The sequence below is a fragment of the Protopterus annectens genome, chromosome 1.part2 (genome assembly GCF_019279795.1).
Source record: "Protopterus annectens isolate FY-2018-M chromosome 1.part2, PAN1.0, whole genome shotgun sequence".
Classification (NCBI taxonomy): domain Eukaryota; kingdom Metazoa; phylum Chordata; order Ceratodontiformes; family Protopteridae; genus Protopterus; species Protopterus annectens.
In genome coordinates this window covers 933,261,405-933,284,298 of record NC_056727.1, presented here as the reverse complement: position 1 = coordinate 933,284,298, position 22,894 = coordinate 933,261,405, and the positions used below count along the sequence as shown (strand labels likewise).

The 22,894-nt window shown below is 38.9% G+C and overlaps 1 protein-coding gene and 2 non-coding genes across 6 annotated transcripts in view; all 3 read right to left on the bottom strand.

Annotated features, from left to right (window-relative positions):
* Positions 1–22,894, bottom strand: part of LBR (lamin B receptor) — a 962,918-nt gene that overhangs the window by 927,264 nt on the left and 12,760 nt on the right. The window lies entirely within an intron of this gene.
* LOC122792588 lies at positions 12,691–12,756 on the bottom strand. The gene has a single exon (XR_006363396.1). It is a non-coding gene; the product is annotated as a small nucleolar RNA SNORD98 (small nucleolar RNA).
* LOC122792592 lies at positions 19,227–19,292 on the bottom strand. The gene has a single exon (XR_006363400.1). It is a non-coding gene; the product is annotated as a small nucleolar RNA SNORD98 (small nucleolar RNA).

Sequence of the window (22,894 nt, the reverse complement as noted above, 5' to 3'; positions counted from 1 at the left end):
TACACAGTTCTCTTATTTGTTCTTACACTGTGCATAGCTAAAACTAAATCAGAAGTGTCTCCAAAGTCGGGCTATAATGCCACTAAACGTCACTAATTCAAATGAGTTAGAGAGAAGTATAAAGGCTATGAGCTACTAATAAACCTCATCCACTAGCCATCTCGTTATCCTTCTGACTCGCTCAGCTAGTTGTGACAACCTCTCAGGATGACAGCAAGCATTACAATCTTACCACAAATTTTTGTCTTTTGGCTTTTCCCGGTTAGGGGTCGCCACAGCGGAACTCCGGTCCACTAATGATTAGCAGTAGATTTTTATGTGCTGGCTTGCCGGACCTAATGCACAACCTTCAACGAAGAACGCCCATTCACGCATGTCGCCACACAGAAGACGCTCCGAGAATCGAAGGGGCAACGTCTGTGAGGCGACAAGGCTACCGCAGCACCACCACCGCAGTACAATGTTACCACAACTAAAAAGCAATAAAGAGAAAATTGCCAACTGAAGAATAAATGCTTAAATTTATAGGATATAGCTAAAGGTCTTTGCCAAGACAACAAAACCCATCTAATTACAAATAAAATGAATGAATGAATGCATTATTAAATAGACATTCCCTATAGCTACACCTTTGTGTGACACTTCATTCAGAAGTACTAGCAATTACAGTCAGAAGCGTGCCCCCGAACTTTGATATCCTGCTAGGTACAAGTAAACTATTTTGACTTTTCTAAAATTAGACATTTGATCATAAGTCCAACCATGAAAACGTACAGTTCAAAAGGAAAAATTACAGACCTTGCAATCCCATCCATAACTCATGTACACCTTTCAAGATACATGCTCTCCTCAGTGTCCCTAATCAGTGGGTACAACTACAGGAATGATGGAGGACATAATATTCTGCTACTAGGGAAAAATGCTGGTAGCCCCAAGAGTCCTAACAGCCTCTTGAGCAATCTCCCAGACCTGCTTTACTAACATGCACAAGATATATCTGCAAGTCTCCCCTTGTTTAACGATATAAAACACATTAGAGGTGTTCTGTGAGAAAATCTGTAGGGTTCCCAATGATCAACTCTACACAAAGTCTGTTATGGCTAGAACCACAATTATAATTTATTTTATTTATGCATTTATTCCTTGAGCCCATACTCCCTGTACTTTCAGTAGGCCATCATGGCCTTACCAAGCTATGCGAGAGGAGTCTGTGGTTACAGTTTACTTAAGCTGGTTTCAGTACGCACAGCTGCTACTGCACGTAGCAACAGAGAAGTCAATTCACAAGTATCATGCTTGAAAACCACAGTCTTATCTTGAAACTCGTGAAGCGATTAGCAATCATTTGTATGGAGAGTCAGCCAGTGAGCAGACGTCAAGATACTTTTTTATAACGTGTTCAAAGTAAAAAAATACTTCTCTTTCCCAGTTCTGGTATGTATTTTCATAACTGCATTCTGGGGTATCTAGAGGAAAAATAAATGCACTGTATAGGATATTTACTAGACTAGAAAAAATCTACCAGTTTGCTAGAAATTCTTTGATTTATGTGGGGAATTGATATTTGTAAATATGCATCTGTACTAGTTACAATGCACTCTATAGGTACTGAAAATGCCTGATGGCAGGAGACAAGTGCACTGTTAAAAAGTATGTGCATTTGCATGAAGGCCAAAACTGCCCTCTACTGCAAAGTTGCATAAAAAGAAAGATGCTGCTTCACCGGTCAGCATTTTTAACAGATTACAGCTGATCAGTAAAAAAAAAAAAAAAAAACACACACACAAGTTTGCTTTTTAAAAGTATTACGTTTTACTAATTTTACACACACCATCCATTGAAGCTTATATTTCCTCCGTAGCAACTTATCTAGCTAAAAAAGTGTTGTGCAGAAAAGCATGCAGATAGTACGTGTGACTGTAAAATCAGGTGAGAACAGATCTACAGGGGTATACTCACACCTATCCAAAACTTTGCCAGTTACTAGCACTGGTACTACATGACATCAGAGGGGATTTTTTTCCCCCACTACTATTATTTTGCATTATTTACTTGTTTTATTTACATTTGTTGACCGGGAATGTCCGACAGGTCCATTTTCAGCAGAGGCCCTGGGAGAAAAACTCCACAAATTAAAATATTACAGACATAGTTAAGAATCCTAGCAATTAAAATATTACAAACATAGGTACAGATGAAGAACATAGTACATTCAGTACATAACTAGCATATGTTCTATTCACAAAGTCATAGCAGATCTTAACAATTGTTACAAGAAGACGTTACTGCCATATAATAAGTAGATAGGCATGGAAGTATCACAGCTTGTAATCCAAGGTAGTTTGTGGGGTGGAAGAGAGGTACAGGGTAGATGGAGTGGGAGAAGTTAGAGGGGAGAGTTACAAGGGCATAGCCAGCATGTTTTAGGTGCGCTTTAAGTAAAGCTTTGAAGTGGGTGCATGATGGAAGAGAGGTTATTGGGGGGAGGGTGTTCCATACTTTGGCTATAGCGCTGGAGAATAGTGCTTCTCCAGCAGTGTTACTGGCTCTAGTAACCTGTAATTGAGTTTTGTTGCTGGATCATAGTGGTCTGGTGGTGAGATAGGGTTGGAGTAGATACTGGAGGGATGGGACCTTTAGAGATGGTTAACCAGTTTGTGGGCGAGTTGATACCACTGAAGGAGGCGAGGGAGCTCTAGCCAGCCTAGTTCAGTAAGAGAGAGACAGCGGTGAAAGTGGTAGGATGCCCCGGTGGTGATTTTGTTGTAGCAGGTCTAGAGTTTATTTAGATCTCATTGCCTTAGGCTAGTATATAGTATAAACCTTTCCCTCCCTCACCACATTATCAACCTGCTGATGAGATTTACCAGGAAGATTTTTTACCCAGGAGGTCAGAACGCCTCCGCAAACAGTCCCATTACCAGCAGATGAATCAACAACATGCGGGACAATGGAAGTGTGTGTGTGGGGGGGGAGGGTGCCATCCAGAGGGTGGAGGATGAATCAGAAGGAGGATTGGTGACACCAGGGCATATTCAAGTGACAGCTATAGGAAACTATCACATGTATACTTTTAAAGGTTATCACATTTATAACTACAGTGATGCAGTTATTTCTGATACTTGGTTTTCATTATTTACCAAGGGTTTTAAATTTGTACCCAGTAGGGGTAGCAGTTTAGTAAACACTATCCTAGATGTCAAACTTTTCATTCGCAAACTTAATTTGCAGCATTTACTCGGGTCTACTTTTACGGGACACGGGCTTAACCTTAAAAAATCTAGTACTTACAACCCCCCTTTACATCCGCAATTAAAGAACTTGGAAAATAGGATTGAGCAACAGATTCGGAGTAAGGTGGGGGAAGTCTAGACATGTGCCTAATTTAAATTTGGCCGAGACCACCCTTCTAGCAGAATTGGGTGCAAATCCCTCAGTCAGGGTAATGGAACCCGACAAAGGGGGTGGTACGGTCATTATGGACCAAGTATTATAGGAGGCAAAAATGCATAGTTTGTTGTTGGATAGTACGAAGTATACTACTGTTTCCCTAAATGAGGTACATATTTCTTACAGAAAAATTGACTTGGTACTAAAAGATCTTTTGGACCAGGACATTATAGAAATGGACTTGTATTCCTTTTTGGATAACTCACACCCAAAAGTGCCTACCATGTTCGGGGTGCCCAAAATTCACAAAAATGTGCAGGACCCCCCCTTAAGACCAATCGTGGCCGCCCAAGGGTCCAAAACCCACAACCTTTCCAAATTTTTGGACTGGAAATTAAAATAGCTGTGGGGTAAACACAAACATCTACTTAAGGACTCGTGGGAATTTTTACGAGGCATCACTAATGACCTTTACAGGTCTAACCTATTATTTGTTACCATCGATGTGGTAGATTTATTTTCGGTGATCCCACATTCTATTGGGTTGGCCTGGATGGAGGAGGCGCTCTGGCATTGTGACGGTGTTACCAATAATGATGTTCATTTGGTTTTGCAACTTTTGGAGTTGGTCCTGAGTTATAATTACATCTATTTCTGCGGTGAATATTTTCAGCAGATATCAGGCGTCTCCATGGGAGCAAACTGTGCTCCTACTTATGCTGACATTATTTTGACAGTGTGGGAGCAAAAGTTTGTATTGCAAAGTGAATTTTCTAAACACTGGATTCACTACACTAGGTTCCTGGATGATATATGTATATTCTGGACAGGACCTGACGGTCTTATTGAAGAGTTTATAACCTATCTGCATTCAACAACAGAATTTTTGCGGTTTACTCAATCAAGTATCCGTAGATCAAGTAAACTATCTAGATGTTACCCTTAGTAAGCAAGGTGATGGCTTCAGTTCTTGTATATATAGAAAACCTTCATTCTCCAATGGTTACCTTCACTTCCAAAGTTCACATCCCAAATTCCAAAAAAGATCTATATTAAAAGGCCAATTTGTCAGGGTTTCCCGCATGACATCTGATGATTCTTGTTTTCAAATTGAGGGGGACAAATTGAGTTCCCTTTTGTTGACAGGGGATACCCCATTGGCCTGATTAATCCTGTTCGTGATGAAGTCTGGACTGCCAGGAAAAATAGATTTTCCCCTATTTTAGGGAAGAGTCAGTTGGAACAACCCGATAATTTTGCCCGAAGTTCCCTCAATACATCAGGTTTTAATCAGTTGTTCATTACAGAAAACAATGAGGATGTAGGACAAATTAGGTATATTACTGAAAAGGAACTTTGTTATTTTAGGGACTTTACAGATTTAAGTAATCTTAAGGACCTGTCATGTAAGTTCGTATATAGGAAGGGTTTCAATATTAAAAGGGCCCTAGAGCAAAATGCTAGTTTAGGTGCCTCCAAGGAGAGGGACGTTCCGTTGTGGACAATGCAAGTACGTCATAGATCAAGAATATGTATACTTAGAAAGTAGGAACAGGAAATTATGTTCACACAATTTTTATAATTGTAATTCTAAAGGTATAGTTTTTATTTGGCTGTCTGCCGTTCTTGCCAGGCATTTTATGTAGGCAAGACGGAGAGGCAGCTAAAGAGACGTATCTATGAACATTGTTACGATATTTCAAGAAATCGTATTACAAATGCTTTATATAGACATACGACCGTATGTGAATCTGCAACATTCAAGTTCTTTGTTCTAGAAGCAGTACCTCATTGCATTAGGGGAGGCCACTGGGCAGCACGTTTATCTTATAGAGAAACATGCTGGCAGATTCTGCTTGAATCCAATAAACCCCCAGGGTTGAATGATTTCATTTCAATTATGCCATACTTAAAACTAAAGGCTGAACAATTGTAAGGCTCCAATTTGTTATTTAATAGTGGTACAATGCACGTGTGGGTTTATAAATTTATACTTTATCAGTTTAAACAATATACATGAGTATTTAAATATTAATATATTTATACAATACATGAAATTATCAAGTAAATATATAATTTTTAAGAAAATGGATATATTTTTCAATCTTGGTTTTGAATAGATTGTTTAACAGGGTAGTATGATTTGATATATATATATATATATATATATATATATATATATATTTTTTTTTTTTTTTAAATATATATATTTTTAAACATATATATGTTTTATCAACAAAATTTTTTTTTTATATGGGAGTGTGACTCGCATATTATGATTTTATAAAATGTGTGCATTTTAAAATTTTATATGGCAGCATTTCCTAGTTTTGTATAAGTGTCTTGTTTGTGCTCGTGTATATTGTATATGCAAGTATAGAGGTATGGTTGAGCTATTGCTTTAAGATGGTTATTAATCCAATTGTTCAATTAACTTATTGATGGTTTAAATGTGTGGAAATTTGGGTGCCCGCATCTGATGAAGTTGTATTATCAACGAAAACGTGATTTTTGTGGTGCTACGTTAATAAAAGATTTTGGTTCCTGTGGATTCGGTTTCCAGTTCGATCTTTTATTTTGGGTTAGTTGTGCCTTATTGTGTGGTTGGCTCCTCCTTGGCGGTTTCTCCAAGCCTGCTTGCTGGTTCTTGTTGTGGAGTTTGTACATACAGCATTTCCTTTGCTTGGTTATAGCAAGGAAGTGCCTGGGGGAGGGAGGGTCGAGTCAGTGTTGTGCTATAGCTGTGATTAAAACAGGCATGCTGGCATACCAGTTAAACAAGGTTACATACATTGACAAGGTGGGTGCTTTGAATAGTTCGAGATTCTTTTGTCAGACTTCAGTAAGCAAATTAATCACTGTAGTCTGGGCAGAGGAGGAAGTCTGCATCATTGGTTACATTGCCTTGCGAGTCATATCTATTCAGTTCAATTATATATCACACCACCAGATTCAACCAGCTACAAGAGAAGGCCCTCTTTCTTTACAGCTTGTTTAAGCTATGTAGCATCCTACATAAACTTTGTCTGAGCTTTTCTTCCTGGGCCTCCTCTGAAAAATGGGCAATGTACCCCAATCTGACCTTCACAGTAAACAGAAGCAAATAAAATGCAACCTGTATTAGTTAACCTGACAAGTTAGTTTTCACTCTTGCAACTTAGCAGTTCCAAGATTTTTCAATTTTCTGCAATGCTTAAAGATGCCCAATATATCTTCTATCAAATCACTTTTGAAGCCCTGCTTAGCTTGTTTTACGGAATTTCACTTTCACATATTTTCATTTTCTTCATCTTCTGCTGAGAAAATAAACTACACTTCAGCTCTTCTCCAGAAGATTGTACTTTACCAATAATTCACACATCCCATCCCCTATCACTTATTTGTCCAAGTTGGCGAGGTGCACAAGAGCATGGCATCTGCAAACTTAACCATGTAAAATAACCGTACAAAGGCACACTCACAGCTGTACAAAATTATCCCATTTACCAAAAGCTGAGTTATAAGCCAATACATGCGTGGGGTCCTGAAGGCACAAGTTTGCCAGGATTACCAAGCTTAAAAGTATAAAACAAAACCATTTTTGCTAAGAGTTCACAATGAAAATTAAACATCCTTTTTATACACGAGAACACGGACATCTACCCCTACCTATCTTGGCATCCGTCATTAGTATGTGCTTTAAATAATTCAGGATTAAGGGAGATGGGGCCTATTTCCAACAAGTAGTACGTATAATGCGGACAGTATTCAGTCCAAATATCACCTTCCCCTCTCCAGGACCCATCAAAAAAAATCCTGAAGGACGACTGGTGATATTGATCAAAGTATCATGGGAATACTACTGAATAAGTCAATAATGAACTGCAGGCACCTACTTTTCACCACACACCTTTTAATCCAAACTTGAACAAATGCCCAAAAATAAACAAAATAAAATAAAGTTAGCGCTTTTGTCTTATTCTAATAAGTAAGACTTCATCAGACCTGATCTCCTGCAAGATGCAGTGACAGCTGATGTATGAAAAACAAGTCAGAGGGGGAGTGGAGCAACACCTCAATGAAAAATATTGTGTGTTCAATGTGGAATCCAGTATATACAGGAATGAAGTCCGTCCGGACTGAGCTAGACAGCCCAAGATTAACCAATGGTCTTGAGTAGCAGAAATGAGCAAGGACAGCAGGCATAAACAGATGTCAGTTTTCCTACCTCAAGATGAGGATGGAAACAGCAGAACACAATATGAGTACAGCACAACTTGGACTGGATAGCCACACTATTTCACAAAGCACCACATATACTACATAGCCAGAATTTAGGTACATGCATTACTGTGCAGATACTGTTTACTGCACCTTGGTGCAAAAGTGCTTAATATGCTTTAGAAATGTTGGATACTTGCATATTATCAAAACCAGGAAACAAGGTGATGCTGCTCTGTGCACAACTCAGATGCTCCTAGAGCAGCAGTACTTAAGAAAACATACATTATGTCCATACCAGAAACAGATGTGCACGGTCATGATCCATCATCTTCAAAAGCATCAGGACCGAGACTTGCAATGCATCTCAATAAAGTCTCCATATCTCCGACAAGCAGCACGCAAGCAAAGCGCACAGAAATGCCAATCACAAATATAGATATATATCACATTACAGCAAAGCTCCTTCTAGATGTCTGCCCAAGACTGGTAGAAACAGGGTAGACATTTCAATACTAGGCCCACTTCTCTTTTCTATCTACACTAACAATCTACATACCTCCCACCCAGCATGCTACACACATACAGTATGCAGATGATTCGACTTTAATCTGCTCAGCCCCCTCTCTTTTTATTCTCCAACAAACAACCCAGGAATCCTTTAACTCTGTGGAAAGTTGGATCACAAACATTCAACTCATCCTTAACCCTAATAAAACTTAATTGCTTTTATTGACCCCCAACAAATCAAAGTCTGCTCCTCTTTCCTTTTATATTGCTTCCAAACATGGTACTATTATTTTTCCGCCTGCCCAAACCAAACTCCTCTGTGTCGAGATTGACAAAAACCTTCTCTTTGATGTCCTTCTCTCTCAAACCATCAAAAAGGTTCACAAAAAAATGGGCTCATTATACAGACACAAAAACTTCCTCTCAGATAAAGCATGATCACCCTAGTCCAAACTCGCCTTTTGTCCACACTAATGTGTGCAGTACCATTTCTTAACTATATCAGAAAACTTGATCTTGATAAACTTGAGTCATGCTACAATAATATTGCCAAATTTGCTAACAGCGTCACCTTCAGATCCCATCATTGTCTAACTAAGGGACTTAAAATGGTTAGAATTTCTTCAACTACTAAATTACCACCAAATGGTTACTGCCTATAACATTCTGAAGTAGCCTGATAAAACCCCATCACTAAGTCACTTACTTACCTACTATGCAACAAGTCACACACTCCGCTCTAGTGACAAATCACTTCTATGCATCTCTAGGGCTAATAACACTGCTGGAAAAGCACTATTCTCCCACACTGTTGCTAAAAACTGGAACAAACTCCTCCCATCACTGACCTCTACCCCCACCACCACCTCACACTTCAAACTAAAATCACATCTCATAAGCACCTGGCTTTGCCCATGCATAACCTAAAAACACTGCTTAAGCTCTGTGGAAAGTTGAAAGGCTTATTACTTGCCTAATGTAAATGCTACAGTTGTTTACTTCCAATATTTTCTTTATCCCTTTAATATAGGTACTTTATCATGATGTATGTCATGACTCTCAATGCTAAATGTAATTAGTCTGTTCAACTGCTGGGTTGTATCCTGTGTCTGTTTTACTAGTTGGATTTTTGCTGTTATAATGTGTTAACAGTTTTTTACTATGTATTAAAGTCTAGTATTTCAACATCGGCGGTGGTGCAGTGGTAGCGTTGTTTCCTCACAGCAAGAGGTTCTCCCATTCGATTCTCGACTGGAGTGTGGGGAGTGCCTTCTGTGTGGAGTCTTCATGTCCCCCCTCGGTTGGGTGGGCATTCGAAACGGACATGCCTTCGTTGAAGATTGAACGTCGAGCTGGCACCTTGACATCTGTGAAAATCTACTGCCAATCATTAGCAGACCGGAGTTCCACTTTGGCGAACCCTAACCGGGGAAAGCCGAAAGACAAACATTAAATTCTAATATTTCTGTTAATATATGTGGAGCTTTCTCCCCGGGCATCCGCTGTAAATGGACCTGGTCCACTGACTGTCCCGGTTAACAAATGTAAAATAAATAAAGTTGGGTCATGATCATGCAGTTCTAGGTTTACAAGTACATGTCTTCAGAAGCTGGTGTGGTTTCCCTTCTTGAAAGTTCATACTTGAGTGGTATCATGAAAACATCTTTATACCTAGATCTCAAGACCACATCCAGCTAGTAGTACCTTGCAAAAAGTATCATTTAAAGCACATTTCTGAAACTCAACTACCAAAATAACTACTTTATGTGATTTTTGTCCTGTCCATGTAGAATATTAGAACTTCTACACAATGAAGTATAAATTCCAGTCTATTGGAGCAATTTGGAAAATACTGGAAGGTTGACTCATTGATACAAGTTTGACTTGGTGACTATTTTAGGCATAAACAGTAGAGTTTGCCCCAAGGCCACTATCTTTATGAAAAGACTACGTAAGAAGGACTGATGCAAAAGTCTGAAGTTCTGGAACTCTTGCAATGGCAGTCACTTCTGCTAGAAAATACATACACCCATATTAGAAGCCGGTATGAAAGAAAGGAGTGATATCAATCTTTTCAATATAAAATGGGTCGCGGGGGTCTTAAGAGAAACTAGTCTGTGCACTGTTAAACATCTTGCATTTGTCATCATCTACCTTATGTGCAGAGGTCAAAGACAGCACACAAAGCACGTCTGTCCTGGGACAGAAATGTGCGCCTTTTTCTAAACCGGTTGACAAATTCTGATAGTAGATTTAAAAATTGACCAGCATCTTACATGAAACGACCACATTTAACATCAAACAAGAAAAATTGAACAGTAACTTAAGAAACACAGTAACTCTTTACACGTTTTATAACAGACTGTCCAAGGACAGCACAAACTGTTGGAAACAGCTACATAAAAAAACAGGAATTTAATATACTGCACTCTGTCCCAGTGATGACAGAAAGAAATGCAAAATTAAAAATTTCATAACAACAAAAGAAAAATTAATACAAAAACTACCACAAGGACAAAGTGTATCTTAACATTGAAATTCTTGCAAAAACAGGAAAGGAAAGATTTGACCAGAAAGCTGTTGCAACAAAAAAACAATTGAGCAAATAAACTATATTGAACAAGTCAGGAAATCTGAAGTTCTTTTGTCAAAGATGCACAAATATACAAGCACAAATCTGCAGCAAGACAGACTGAGAAGCAAGGAGAATTATGTACTAGAGCAGACCATATCAGACCAAGGAGTTAAATGTGGGTTTGGCACAGGTTTAACAGATATATGCAGCCATTTGAAATACTGGGATATCTGGTAGAGAATTTATAAGGTGAAAATGGGGTAACTTTTTCGTATAAAGGGCAAAGAGCAGTCACTGAATCTCCAAGTGACCAGACCGTTTTACAGGAAGGTTTGTTCCAAATAAATGGTGTCAACACCAAGAACTGAAACTAAACGCAAAACAAACACTATTGTATCCTTTGGGGAGTCATCTACCCCAGGGAACCATCACATTGTTTGGGATTTGGGAACTTGTATTGGTCAAAAGCTAGGCCACTGTCCATATGCTCACTGCTGACCTCCTATATTGCACAGCTTATAAACAAAAGGGAGTGCGTAGATCTAGGGATGTCACTGGTGTAATGAGGCCAAGTAAAGGGAACAATCATTGAATATAATGGCCCCTTTGGCATTTCTCTACAAACGTATGCAACAACTTAACACCCACAGAAATTACCTTACAAGGCCTAAACATGCCCTATATGGCCCTACTCAAAGCCCCGTCACTATACTTGGTATCTTACAGACTGCTAAGAGGTGACGTATGTCTGGCATACATGGCATCCTCCGAGCCATTACGGATGGAAATTTGCCACAGGACTGCCCCTGTATACTGGACAAAGGCTGCTCCTAAATGCTTTATCCTATGCATGGGCACCTTCAAATTATATATGAAATGATCCCAGTTTCTCTCACTAGGGGTAATATATAATTGACCACAGGATGGGATGGTGTAAGGCCATCTATAACCAAACAGGACAAGTTATTTTGAGCACAAAAAAAAAAAAAGAAACTGGCTATGTTTAACACAGCCCAACAAGGACAGCTAGCCTAGTACTTGCCTATGAACTAATGAAGTGAAGTGACTACCAGGCTAAATCCCTCTACAAATAAAAGGAAAAATGTGGCAGCTAACCTGAATTCCAACTCTGGCAAAGTATGGTAGGAGGTTAGGCGAAAAATAAACAAATACACATACAAATATTACTTCAGTTCTGATAAGGTTAGCAGAGTGTAAGTGAATATTACCGCAACTCCAGCCTGATGAGTCTGTGGGAAAAAATATACACCAGACATGGAAAAATCGAAGGGAGAAAAGCCACGGAATGAATCCACTAGTAAACATGCACCTATGACTCGCACTGCAACTTTGCCATCATGCTTGATTAGATGAGATGACAGGGCACTGTTGAACCACGATGTACATCCAAAGTTTGAAAGTTGTCTACTACAAACCTACATTATCCATACCAGTCACTGATTACATTAGCAATCCAGTCACACAGTTTTTAAAATTTCATGAACACTTCATAAATGTATTAAATGAAAAATGTCATTTACACTCAACACTAATATTTTTATTTTCCAATATACTTATTTGACTGAAGGAACAAAGTATAGTCACAAGAAGATGGTAAGCTTGAAGTGTATATGATTTTTTTTTAAAGCATACTCTCCGCCAATTACTTACCTGCATGTGTTTTGGATAAGGAAGCAAAACAGTGCCCCCTACGAAAACCCATGGTATGCACCACTACAACCTGATGCATAGCGTTCAGTCCAAATACCAACCTCCCCTCTAGGAGTAATTGATGGATTTCATAAAGTGGCATGCACTCACTGTCCAAATCACCAGAATAATACAAACCAGTTAAAGCTGAACTGTGAACATTTTCAAAAGGCCAGTACCCAAAACATCAGTAGTCAAACACAAGTCATTTGTGCAACATCACAACTAAAATGAAATAAAATCACGTTCATAGATTTCACTGCTTTATCATCACCTTAAGTTTCAAATGATAAACAGAACAGACCAAGTTCAGTAGCTTGTTTTCCACACTCCTGTTTCAGAAATGGAATAGGATGAAAACATCATTACTTAGTCCGCCTGTGCAATGAATTTCACATTAAAACAAGGGAAGCAAAGTTCACAACATTTAAGATATATTTTCTTCTTATGAATGACAGTGACTTTAGTTTATCAGACTGTGTTGATTGTATCTCTACTTTCACTTACTTATGCCAACTGGTCTATATATTTTAATAGAACAAAAAAATGCAAATTAGGGCACTCAAGGACCTTTACAGAAAGAGATGAAACAGTTTGTGTGTATGGAATAAATGCATTAAAAGTTGTATTCTAATCTCAAAATAAAAAAAAAACATAGGTCACACCACAGTACAGTACAGTTTCTGAACCAGATCCCTCCACAAAATGCAACAAACTAAACTAGTTAGCAAAGACCATCACAGTTTGCTTGTTCAGAATCCTTATTTTTAACCCCAAACATTAGTACCTTCTTCCAAGCATTCACTAGTCTTATATAGGGATACATCCTGAAGTCTTTTTGCCTTATCATATTTTCTGAATGCCTACAGGTATAAACTTCCTGTAAACTGTTCCTCTCCTGTAAGCCACTTACTGCTGTGATACAAGTTCAATTACTATCCTATACCCAACTCAGTGCTGGGACACAGATTTTTTTTTTTTAAATCATACTGCAAATTATATGCCTTGCCTAGACTGGAATCTGAATACTGAGGTCCATCAAACTGCTGCAAGCAGCAGAGAAGAAAAACAACCTACTACCATTATAAAACCATGATACAGCCTATGCACACAAACAGTAGTCATCCAATGAGATCTGTAAACATCCAATGAACTTGTGCATAGATACTGTCAGTCCCAAACTATCCATAAACATGTCTCTCCCCCCCCCCTTTCCACGCACCAAGTGGTACATAGGGCAATGAGCACCCTTCCGTACCTGCTACAGAAACGAGCACTGGTTTCACAGGTACAGTTGCTAGCTCAAGTCCCAAACCTCCTCAGAGGGTCATCACACAGATTCACACTCACACCTAGGGCCAATTTAGAGTCTCCAACTGCATGTCTTTGGAATGTGGGAGGAAATGTGAGCACCCAGAGGAACCCCCTGCGAACACAAGGACCAACCCCTTTATCAGGTTAGCAAGTGTTAAATAAGGCAGTTGCATATGCACCCAAAACCCATACACACTCAAATTAATACAATCCACAATATTAAAGTCAATGGCATACACTCCAAAACTAGTACTTAAGATCATTATGGTCTTAATGAACCAATGTAAACCCATTTTATTGGCATATGTGCACTGAAACTAGCACACATTATCAAAAGTACAAACACAGTACCTCGCATAATCATCAATGAGATCAAACGTGTAAATGAATAGCTCAATAGGAACAAGCTATAATCCCATATACACAGATTCCAGACAGTCCCCTCCAAGATTCATGTGCCCCCAGTACCACCAATGTATGTAGGAATGAAGCCCTAACTAGGACCTAGATGATTCAAGATCAGTGATCCCAAAGGGAAGATAAATGGCCAAGGAAGGTAGGTGGAAGCCACAGATACTGACTCACTGATCATGAGAAGAGGGGGGTGGTGACCCAGTTCATCATTGAAGTGACAGCACAAGGCAGGTGGAAGTGTACAGTGGAGTATTCAATGGACACCCACACTGGCCTACTAAAGACAAAACTTAAAAGGTATATGCATCACTGGGCAAACATGGTTCATCACGCTGGCATCATGCAAGTCGGAGCAACTGACGCGAGTGGAATTATAGTAAAAAGCCTCTTATGATGCTACCCAGATGGTCTTTCAGCTTCTGCCCTTCACCATGAAGGTTTACAGTACCTGGAGCTAAAACAGCATCACCTCATGTCTAATAACCCTGATCTTAAGAGAGCTCCTAGAGATCCAAATCACTTAAATGCAACTATTACTTCACTGCTCATTAAAAGTCCCCATTAACATTCCACAAGAGGTCATGGAAACTGCCTTACAACTTAAACACCATTGAGGGGTTAGATAATCATACCAAATACCTTCTTGCTAGGTGACTTCAATTACTCATGCACCAACTGGTATTACTTACTCTCTAAAGCGGGATATGATCAGAGCTCCCAAGACATTGTAATGCTAGTGCACCGCAGCAAACTGGATAGCTACTCACTAGAAACTCCAATATTATAGACCTGGTCCTTGCAAAACTATCTTCTGCCTGCACCTCACCCCACATTGCTCCATCCCCAATTAGACATGGCCACACATTCACCTTCATCAGGCCTAGTAATACCATCCCACTGACAAAAGACCATTATTAGAGACTTCTCCTGGGCAAGTCTACTTAATCTTGTACCAGACATGGGCAAAATTCACCTCCAACTTTTACCAGCACCTATACAGCTGCATTCAGAACTTTGTACACATTTGGCCTAAACGTAATGATAAATTCAGGATTAAATTTGTCTGAAAATTCCCATATTAAATAAATAAAGTGTTGCAAGAAACCCCCAAGCCCCCGCCCCCCTTACTGCACTGAAACATTCTAGTAAGGAACTTAGGAGAACCGACAGAAAATACACAGCAGAGTAACAGTAGACGGTTCCTACAGACACCAAACAAAAAGTTTTTAATTTCCTGAAAGAACTGAAGATTAAAGAATATTGTCAAAATGCACAGAGATCACCCATGCCATTTCTAAGGATATAGCCAATATATTAGCAAACCACTTTAGTACTAAAAGAAAAACCACCAACCTCTGCCAGTACCCAAGTCCATAATGTTGTTATGGCCATATGGGAACAAGATAGTGTTTTGGAAGGTACTTATAGTTAACACAGTGTTTTATCATAGGTTTGTGGACGAGGTGCTCCTCTTATGGAATGGCTACCTTGAACAGTTCGATAATTTTGAGAAACCACCAAAACTACTTAATTTTTATGCTTCTTTTCAGAGGTTTCAGGTGAAAGTATTAATTTCTTAGATGTAAAAAGAGTTATTTTGAAGGGACAGGTATGATATCCACGCAGTTATTCAGGAAACCATATCATTTATTTAGGGAGAGTAAGCATCCACCCTATATATTCAGAAATGTAGTTGATTTTCAGGGCATCTAGGTTAACTGTACATGATCATGATTTTCTTGATCATACAGAAAATCTAGGAGGGCTTTTTCTGATACATGATATGGGGAAAATGAAGTTGGCAGAGCTATTGAAGAAGTTACACGTTTAAGAACTAGTAAGGCTAAACCATATTTTTCGGAGAGATACATCAATACGGCTGAAGAGAATATGGCTGTGAGGGCTAGGAAGTTAAAAGTCCCTATGTTCTATTCCAATTATGTGAATTTGTACATGATTATTATTAGAAAGCACTAGAATATATTAACTACAGATGAAGACATCAAGGAAATAGTAGATTCTCAACCTAGGTGTCTTTTTAAAAAATATGAAGTCCTTAAAAAGGCAACTTTGTTATTCTAAAAGCAAAACTGGTAATTGTAGCAATATGGCTACTCTACCATGTGGTAGATGTTCAGTCTAAGTTTACAGCTAAATACAGGCACTTTTACATCCAGATCAAAACAAAAAGTATACATTTAATAACTATGCCACATGCAACTCTGTACATCTTGCAAACTGTTCATTATGTTATAAATTTTATGTAGAAAAAACAGACAGAAGCCTAAGACAGGTAAAAAGAGCACATTTATCATGTTAGCAGACAGAGTAGTGTTAGTGCTCTAGTGAAACAAGTTTATGGCTATTGGTATAGTGTATGAAAATATTCGAGGGGGAGATGTAAGAAATTTAAACAGAGCAACTTGAGACTAAATGGATTATCAGGGTGACCATGGACATGGTTCAAATGCTAGGATCCCACTTAAACCAATGCTTAAAGCTAGACCTTTATGAAGGCAAATGGTACATGTTTATATGCACAGTTTTTATATGAATACATTTCCTTTCTTTTTTTTTTTGAGTTATATAGCAAGGATGGGTTTTTATTATTTTTTCACTTTTTCTATACTCTAGGTATGTATGCATCATATATGTTGTGTCTTCGGCTTTTCCCAGTTAGGGGTCGCCACAGTGGAACTCCGGTCCACTAATGATTGGCAGTTGATTTTAACATGCCGAGTTGCCAGCCCTGACGCACAACCTTCAACGAAGGTACGTCCATTCATGCACATCTCCACGCAGACGACGCTCTAGCCGAGTCTCGAACTGGTCGGCGTTGTACTGTGAGGCGACAACGCTACAGCAGCACCACCACCGCGGATCTATATAAAAAAAAGTGTGTGTGTGATGTACGTGTGTATATACACACACACACACACACACACACACTGAGTGCCTCATTTCTAAATTAATCATGTTACTAATTATGCAAGGGTCAAGTATTTAATGGATTTCACCTGGTTGTTATACTACATCTGAAGAAGCAGTCTGTGAAAGTGCTTAATAAATGAAAGATTTGTTTTTGAAACACTGGATTTTTCAGCTTTTCCTGGGTCCACTTGCTTAATTGGAATCATTTTAGTACTAACTTTAAATTTTCAGTGATAGTGTGGGTAGGTCAGTTTCCCTTGCAATTGATTTGGAACAAGTTTTAGAATCCATGTCAAAAGCCAATCATGGGATTAGACAGTTTCCAGGCTGCATTCTCATCAGTGCCAAGTATGCACAGTCTCTAGTTGGGCCGCAGCCAATCCACATGGTTTACGCCAGATTCCTGGCCAACAGCCACTATGGCAGTCCTACACAAGGGCATCTTCTCTACAGACCTTGGTAATTATAGGCCACTCAGCCTCACCAGTCTTCTATGCAAAACTACAGAATGTGTCACAGTACAACTCATTTAGGAGGAGAAAGGCAACTTAACTGCTCTAGACCTCAATTTGGCTTTCTGCGGAGCAGCTGTCACCACCTAAAGCTAATCAGCTTCTATGAAAAGGTTAGTGTGTGGATACACTGGGCACAATTCTCTACCTCAAGACATTTGACAAACCCTCACACTAGTATTACAGAAAATTAAACTAAAACTTAAATCCTTGCATTGTTCACTGAATTGCAAAATAACTATAACAGACCCCAACCTGTCAAAGTTGCTTGTATGCTCTCTCAATGCTGAAGTGTAACAAGTGGGGCTTAAAGGATTCAATGCAAGGTCCTCTTCGCTTCAGCATTTATTCTGCAGACATCCAAGGCAACATCCCAGAAGTGCGGTCACCTTATGTTCAACAATAATCACCTGCTCCAATACTACTAAAACTGCACCAGCAATGCCTACAATATGTTTTTATCTGGTTATCAAAAATGGTTTTAAGCACCATGCAAATAAAATGCAGTACAGCAGCAAGGAATAAAACTGCTCCTACCCCATATTATAGATGGTACTCTTCAGACCGATAAGTCATTACGTGGAAGTACACTCATTTTGACAGCGTTTCCAACCAGTCAGTAAATATCATCTAGCCCAGCTAACTTCCATGGGACTACCCTCAAGATCTAAAGAAGTCAAACCACGGTACTCTTCCCTTATATGCCCCAGGCTCATCATGAAATACAATGTCCCCTTTGGTATGTATAAATCCAAGGTTACTGCTCAAGTAGAAAGGCCCCAAAGATTACTAATAAAGTAAATTAAAGACCTTAAAACCTTTGACTATCTCGTTAGATTAACAAGACTCCTTATAGACCACACAGTACAGATTGCTTTGAGGTTATTGTTCTCACCTTTTAAAGCTACAGTATGCAAGATCCAACCCCATCTTACCTCCCATTTTTTCACAAAGCCAGTGGCTCTACAAACAGTCACACTAGAGACCTAAATCTTAACCAATGGAATAGATATTCAGGGGAAGAGAAAAAGTTCCTAACTCTTATGTACTCCCCCAACCAAAAGGATACATCATCACTACAGGTCAAAACTATTACTCTGGCTTTTTCAACACTAGACTTTATAAATGGATGGGGGCAACAAAACTTTAGCCTAAGGTTCTAATGTCCTCACTCCATTTGGAAGCTTGCACTAATTAAAAGTCAAAAAGGATGGCATGAACTTTAAATAACTAGGCACTGTATAGTCCCCACGCTCGCTTATTACTGTTCCCAAAAACCTAAGGGCACTTGTTGGTAGCAGTAGGATTTGTCAAATGGTTATGCAGCACAATTTGTGACTGACACACCAGTTTCACAGCCTTAGGAGATTGGAGAAGCCTAACAGTCAGCATACACTAGATTTGTTAGGATTCATGGCACTTGCCAACCACTGCTGGGTTACCTAGGAAGTATATTTAAGTTCAGGGGGTGGGGGTATGTCACACCAAGTGGAGGGTGCAGGAAGGGGCTTTCCCCCTGGAAAAAAAAACACCTTCAAGGTTCAAAAGTTGTTTTACTCCCTTTGTTTCAAAATGCTGTAGATCAAGTGACCCACATTCTAAATGAAAGCACATTCATAATTTCATTGCCTCACTAGACACATGCAGTTTCAACATCAACAGAACAGACTAAGTTCAGCAAATTTAATTCCACATATCTGTTTCAGAAATGGAATAGGAAGAAAACATCATTACTTAGTCCCATGTGCAATGAATTTCATGTTAAAAAAGGCAAGTAACGAAGTTCCAACATTTTATAGATGGATAGAAACAATCTATTGGTTTCTTTTTTCTTCTTACAAAAAAAAAAAAAAAACTCAGTTACAGCACCTTTAAAATAAACTCTCTTATACACTTATCTTATTTGTTCTTACACTGTACATAACTACAACTGAACTAAATCACAAGCGTCTCCAAAGTTGGGCTATAATGCCACTAAATGTCATTAATTCAAATGAGTTAGAATGAAGTATTAAGGTTATGAGCACTAATGAACCTTATCCACTAGTCATCTGTCATTATACATCTGACTCACTCAGCTGGTAAGCATTATGATGTTACCACAATAACTAAAAAGCAATAAATAACAGAATACTTCAAATGTACACACCTCTGCTCCTTATCAGCTGCCAGTTCAAGAAAATGCTTTATAAGATATAGCTAAAGGTCTTTGCCAAGACAATTAAACCCATCTAATTACAAACAAAATGCATGAATGCATTGCTAAATAGTCATTCCCTAAAGTTACACCTGTTTGGGACACTTCATTCAGAAGTACCAGCAATTACAGTCAGACGTGTTTGAATTTTAGGATTTAAAAAAGTGCATTCTGTTAGGTGCAAGAATAAACTCCATTTTGACTTTTTAAATTAGACTCTTGATCACAAAAAATTGTGATCCCTTCTATAACTCATGTACCCCTTCCAAGATGCATGCTCTCTTCACTGTCCCAAATCAGTGGGTACAACTACAGGAATAATGAAAGACATAATATTCTGCTACTAGGGAAAAATACTGGTAGCCGTAAGAGTCATAACAGTCTCTTGAACAAATCAAGAATGTGCTAACCTGCACAAGATATAATTGCAAGTTTCCCCTGGCTTGTTGATATAAAACATTGCACAGGTGTTGTCTGTGAGAAAATCTTGAGGGTTCCCTATGACCAACTCTGGAGAGTCTGTTATGGCTAGAACCACAATTATAATTTTCTTAATTTATGCATTTATTCCTTGAGCCCATGCGTCCTGTACTTTCAGTAAGCAATCATGGACTTACCTTTGCGTTTGTGGGTTCAGTAGATAACTTATTGTGCACAGATGCTACTGTATTTAGCAACAGTGAAGTTAATTCACAAGTAACATGCTTAAAAAGCAGCCAGACAGACTTTTAACATGTTCAAAGCAAATTAAAAAAGTTTACTTTCCTAGTTCGGACAAGTTACTGGAGTATGTAGGGGTTAAAAGAAAAGTTACTCCCATACCTGCATTCTGGGCTATCTGGAGGAAAATTAAGTGCATCGTATAGGATATATACCAGACTGCGAAGTCAAAGGGGAACGTTATAGAATAAATCCACTAGTTTGTGAGAAATTCTCCGACTTCTGTGGGAAGTTGATATTTGTAAATATGCATCTGTATTTGTTACAATGCACTCTACGGGTACTGAAATGTTTGAGGGGAGACAAGTGCACTGTTAAAAAGGATGTACATTTGCATGAAGGCCAAAACTGCCCTCTACTGCAAAGTTGCATAAAAGGATGCTGCTTCATCGGTCTGATCGGCTGTTGTATTTTTACAAGTCATTACATTTGCTAATCTTACACTCAGCATCCACTGAAGTTTATATTTCTCCATAGCAACTTATGCGGCTAAAGAAGTGCTTACAGTCATGCTTACTTATGTGCGCAAAGACTTGTAGGGGTATACTCTCACCTATCCAAAACAATGCCAGTTACCAGTATTACATGACATTAGTGAGGGGATTTTTTTTTTTTTTAATATTTTTATTTTGCATTACAAAAGGAAATGCTTGTAGACTGCCAAAAGCTTTCTGCCCAAGGCTGAGCACTGAAGATTACACAGTCTGTTTACACACAGAACAATACCATTCATTTCAGGATCACCTTTAAACAATTCAAGCACACTTGCTGTTGGGGTCTATGCCAGCAAGCAATGCACACAAAGCAGGAATCAATTCTGGATGGGCAGCTACTCCAAAGGGCACAGGGCAGCACACACACCTACAGGTTATGTAGGCTACTGACAAGTCATCTACCTACATCCGTGTCTGATGAGCAATAAAAATGAAGTTGCCATTGAAAATCCACACTAGGTAACACTTAAATCCTAATGCGGTGTTCAACCCAAATGCAACTTTTACCTCTACAAGATCCATCGCTAAATACTCCTTAAGAATGGCTGGTGGCTTTGCTCAAGGCATCATGGGAATATTGTACCAATCACCACAGAAGAAATGGACAAGTCATACAGTAAACAAAATGCATCACACTTTTGCAGCACAAAAACTAAATGAAATGAAGCCACACAGTTTCATCATCTCATTAGACAAAGTTTCAAACGCCAACAGAACAGACTAAGTTAAACTTATTTCCTCACTTCTATTTCAGAAATGTAATAGGGTTAAAAACAATTTAAGTCCTGGATAAATTTCACGTTTCTTGAAGTTTCAAGATTTTAGACTACTGCTTTTATCAGTGTCCCCCCAATGAATAAAGTTTTTTACTAGTGCTGTAACTCTCAAACTGTAATGGTACCTTCCAAGACGACTTTCACTTTATGAATGCTCCATTCTCTTCCCCCCACTAAGATAAGCACAACCACAGCTGCATTAATCCTCACTGGAATCAAGGTCAGGCAGTATAATGCCATTAAATGTCCTGAACTAAAATTTGAAATAATTACAAAATTATGGCCAAGAGCTACTTAAAGTTCATCCTATACAGTCACAGGTCTGTCTGATTCAGTCTCTCAGTCACTCAGACAAACTGGACCAGAAGAGACCCATTTGACCACAGAGAACAATAAATAGATGGCCAACACAATTTATATACGATACATAATGAATTATAAAAGACATTTACACACAAGTGTGCATCCCTCTACCCAAACCAAGAGGGAACTACCATTTTTAATACAATGTGACCAAGTCTTGTCAAGACAATTACACCCATCCAATAATATAAAATCTGTTCCACCTAGCCTCAGCTTCTTTGACCTTATTCAGAAAGGACAAATACTGCAATCAAGATAATCTCCTGCCAAGTACTAAAGGAAGGGAAAAAGCAGACAGAAAAACAATCAAATTCACTAGTTTCAAGGAATGGAATCATCTTACCTTCTCTCAAACGCATTTCAGAAAACTAAGGGATTACAGACATTGCAATCCCTTTACACCGCCAGTGTTTCCAGGCCCATAAAAAAACACAAACAACTGCTGCAACTTCAACAACAGAGGACAACACAACTCCAGCATGACCATAGTCCTTTCCCCTTAGCTGGGATAAGGAGGAGGAAGAGGAAGAAAAACCCAAGTACGCCTAGCCAGAGGGATAAAATATCAGCAAATGTGGACTGGAATAGTGTGCTAGGAGGACATTAAGCATCTAGAACTGAATACCAGAAAATCCTCTCTCCTGCAAGATGCAGTGACAGCTGATTTATGAAAAATAAGTCAGAAGGGGAGTGGCGCAACACCTCAATGAAAAATATTCTGCGTTCAATGTGGAATCCAGTGTATACAGGAATGAAGTCCGGACTGGGCTAGACAGCCCAAGATTAAC